Source organism: Vigna radiata, unplaced genomic scaffold (genome assembly GCF_000741045.1).
Source record: "Vigna radiata var. radiata cultivar VC1973A unplaced genomic scaffold, Vradiata_ver6 scaffold_149, whole genome shotgun sequence".
NCBI classification, from domain to species: Eukaryota; Viridiplantae; Streptophyta; class Magnoliopsida; order Fabales; family Fabaceae; genus Vigna; species Vigna radiata.
Window position 1 is genome coordinate 810,369 of NW_014542731.1, and position 4,770 is coordinate 815,138.

At 27.4% G+C, this 4,770-nt stretch overlaps 1 non-coding gene across 1 annotated transcript; it reads left to right on the forward strand.

Annotated features, from left to right (window-relative positions):
* Positions 1-667: 667 nt before the first annotated feature.
* On the forward strand, positions 668-740 carry TRNAR-CCU. Its single transcript has one exon. It is a non-coding gene; the product is annotated as a tRNA-Arg (tRNA).
* Positions 741-4,770: the final 4,030 nt, after the last annotated feature.

Consider the following 4,770-nt stretch of genomic DNA (forward strand, 5'->3'; position numbering starts at 1 on the left):
TATATATATATATATATATATATATATATATATATATATATATATGGGGTTTGTTAACGTGCGTACGTCTGTTTTTCAGTTGGTACATTTTAACAATGTGCACCAGATTATAGTAGACAAAAATACTCTCTTATATTATTGATTCTAAGTTTTAAAGTCAAGGATATTTAAATAATTTTCATTCTCAAAACTAACAAAAAAAAAAAAACCCAAATGATGATAAAGCAAAGGTTGCAGTGAGAGAGATAAAAGAGAAAGGATTGAGAGGAATGAGAGAGGTGAGTAAGGGTTTTGGGGTTTCTATTTTTTTTTTCAGTTTTTATAAAATCATTTTTTTGTAAAAAATTGCTTAAGAGCCCGTGTTTCTGATTTTTTTTAATTGGGACTACAATAGAGATGACAGAGAAAAAGTTGGAGTGAGAGACATGAAAGAGAAATGATTGAGAGGAATAAGAGAGGTGAGTAAGGGTTTAAGGGTTTTTTTTAGTTTTGAGAATGAAAATTATTTAAATATCCTTGATTTTAAAACTTAGAATACATAATATATGAGGATATTTTTTTCTACTATAATCCGATACACATTGTTAAAATGTACCAACATTAACAAACCCATATTTTTTTAAATAAAGAGAGAAATAAAAGTAAATTGGCTTTCATTGTATGAGTTGCGCTTGTAGCTCAGTGGATAGAGCGTCTGTTTCCTAAGCAGAAGGTCGTAGGTTCGACCCCTACCTGGCGCGTTAGTTTTAAGTTTTGACAAATTGACTACTAAAAGGTGGAAGCAATCACCTTCTTCCAAAAAGAATATTATTTGGATTTTTAATATTTATATGTTCTTAACAACTACGAAAACTATTGTTATAAAAGAAGTGTGTATTTCACAATAAAATCTCAGTAGCAAATATTTTCAAAGATATTTGTCTATTATTTACATAAATTGTTTGCTAAATCAAAAACGTTTCTTTTATCTTTTTTTTTTCCCTCAGCTTAGCTTTCTTAAACGTTTATTTAGGTAAATATTACTTAATGAAGCTTTACTCTTTAATTCATATAAGTCTTTAGAAAAAATTGTATCAGTACTAATATGATAATTATTGTTGTAGGCATACTTTATTGAGGTAAAAATATCATTCTAATTTCCAAAATGGTTCCAAAAAGCATGACTTTTAACACATTATAAGTATTACATTATTCTCTTAAATTGTCAATTAGTACGTGGATAATAAGGTTTGACAAAATCTTGAGTTACATACAAGATCTCTTAGCAGAGACATTATGAATTAGTATATTGTGGAATCTTAGAATATGTTATATATAACTATACTAATTTCATTAATGTATCTCAAATGATAATTACAACAAGTGACAATTCCTTATTAACTAAATGACCAATAACCCTTATAACATTTTATCATCCCATTGATCATGTTAACTTACTAAAATACGTGTAACAACGATTATTTTTACATTTCACATCGTTTTTAACCATTCATTATTTACTAGAGTGATAGTTTCTAGAAACGTTATAAATCTTGTTGCCACAAAGTATAATATAGTGATTTATAATAAACTATTGTAACAACTGTCATTTTATACCATGTATAGAGTGATAGTCTAAAGAAGTAGGATATTTGTTTCAATTCAAACTCTATGTGAGTTAAATGCATTAGTACTTATAAGAAGAAAGCATAAAGGTCTAATGATTTGATTTTTCATAAGCTAAAACAAACTTAGACCATGAACTTTTACATCTAACTAATCAAAAAATTGAAGTGCATAAGTTGATTTTAGTTTATAGTAAAAACTTAAATCATCTACTTTCTTATTTATGAAATTTTTTTACACTTTATGTGAGTTTGTATGTCGACATAATGATTCACAATAGAATAAAATGACATTAAACACCCTATCTTAATGCATCCATACATCTTACTAACTTAACTTTCAATTTATTCATACTTTTCATTCTTCTTTCTTATTCTCTATTTCATTTTCAAGGATTATTTAGCGAAAAACAAATTGCAAAGATAAGAACAAGACAATTAGATTATAGTAATAAATCACAATAGTCGTAAGAAAAATGAAGTGCACGATTCTACAATTAATAACTAGGGAATTAATTTTACAAGTGTTGATGACTAGAATCACGAAATAATCAAGTGTAGTTAAAACCAAGGCAGGAAGTGATTTGGTTTCTTAATAAAAATTTGTACTTTTAATAATTTTCCCTTTTTAAAATCTGAATTCTAAAAAAAATATTTCTTTAAGATAATAGCATGTAATTAAAGAATACAGGGAAAAGAAGATTTACACAAGTAATTTTATATTGGTTCGGATCAAAAGATCCTATGTCTAGTTATTAATCTCTCTAAAGAGGGATTAACCAATCACTAAAATATACCAAAACTTACAATCACATAGAAGATAGTTTATGTTTAGAAAACACCTTTCTTGAAGACACAAAAGATGAAAAACACATTCCTTGAATCACACAAAGGATGAACAATTTTTCCTAGCAACAACAACAACACTCCATTACTCAAAAACACACTTAGTGAAAGTTATTGTTCTACTCACATTAGGTTTTACAATGTCTTTTTTCACAAACATAGAGAGTTTCTCTAGCAGTCATAACTATAAACCTCTGAATGAAAAGTTGTTTTAGAAATTAGGTTTAGCCAAAATATATAGACTTTCTCTTTTGAAAATTAGGTCAAGAAATTGAAGAATCAAATCGCAACTATCATTGATAATCGATTATTTCATGGGATAATTGATTATTTCAAAAACTTTTCTAAAAATATTTTCTTGATGTGATAATCGATTACCAGAAACGAATAATCGATTGTCATAGAAACTTTTCCAAAAATATGAATTCAATTGGATAATCGATTATCACTAGAGTTAATCAATTATCACATAGCATTTTTGAACCATTTAAAAATTTTCCTTTGTGATCTTTGTGTAAGGTTGTTTTATAACTCTCTAAGCTAAGTCCTACACAAAATTTGTTTACAATATAACTTATTTCAAAAGTTTAATTCCAAACATACTACAACATTAGTCTTCCAATATCTTTGACATTTTGAGTTCATGAACTTGCTTTTATTATTATAAAAATTTCCCATTCTTCATCATCTTCTCTTTTGCCAACAATCTCCCCCTTTTTTATGATGCTCAAAATATGTTTTAAAGCTTTTTGTAATAACCTGCAAATACAAAACTAAACAAAAGAAAGACATAAAATGGTCTTAAAGATATGTCTTAAAAAAATACATGCTTTAAACTTTTCTCCTCTTTTTAACCCCTATAAGAAATGTACTATTTAGTTAACTCCATCTAAATTAATTAGCTTAATTAAAATTTAACTATTCCTAAATCAAAAATACCCATCCAATACTGAAAACAAAAGAAAATTTATTTTATTAATTTAGAATTTAGCACTCATATCATCATTATCATAAAAAAAATAATTATCAAATTTCTCTTCCAAGTTAGAAACTCTGGTGTCTAAATTCCTAATTAGTGTACACACTTCTTCATGCCCAGTTCCTTGAAGAATGTACATTTATACCCATTTATATAGCCCAGAAATCCCAATGGTCATATTTGAGCCCATTAATGCAAGACTAGTTATTGCTAATGGTTATTTTTTGGTATTTTATGTCATGCAACTAAGGATAATTGCTTCAAGTAATCAATTATTGTTTCATTCTTTAAAGTATAAAAAATTACATATTCATGGATAATCGATTATCAGGTTAAAATAAACGATTATTCCAAAATGAGAATGAAAGATTTTTTAATCTTTTGATAATCGTTTACCACATGAGATAAACTATTATCTTAGCAGAGTTTTTTTGGAAAACACAAAAATTAGTGTTTTTTTAACTTTTTAAGACACATCAGAAACATTCAATATGCCTAAATCTTTTTTAAGAAAAAAAAAAACATATCAAGATACCTAAGGTTTAGTAGAGATATCAACTCTTGAACATCCAAAGAGATTTCCTTGATTTTGAAAAAAAAAATGCAAGACAGAAAAGTAATATGTTGGTCCCCAAATACTTATTTGGGTCTTTTGTGTAACATCCCATTAAAATAGTATAAACACTATTAAGGAACTATCACAAGATCAATACAATAAAATAGTTTAACTCAATGAATATATATATATATATATATATTGTCGCAACCGGGATCGCGACGGGACGGCGAACCGAAAAAACACACGGGTTTAAAAAATATTTTGGGAGTCGCCACCATAATTTATTTTGGAAAACTATGGAAAACCCCTAAAAAACAAGGTCTACGAAAAAAAGATTTTTAAGTTCGGGAATCAGTTACGCGTAAGGAAGGTGTTAGCACTCTACCGCGCCTGCCCGAAGGCAGTACCTTTAATTAAATGTATAAAATTAATGTGGTTTTCTTTTAAAATATTTAATTTTCCCCAAAAACGAAAATAAAATAGAATAAAATATTAGGAAACAAAAAATATTTTTGTTTTATGAACCCGACAAGATTGACCTTGGTCCTACGTATATCTATTAATGGACAATCAGGGATCACGTAGTTCTTTATTTAGAAAAAGGTTTTTGAGTTTGTTTAAAAATTATTATGGATTGTTTGACATTTTCGAAAAAAGTGAAAAGGTTTAGTTTAACAAAATTGAGCTTTTGGCTTTAAATATTTTGCGTATTTTTCGTGTTAAAAATATGGTGGAAAAAGAAGAGAAGAAACTGGCCATAGGTCGACGCACACTTATATTTA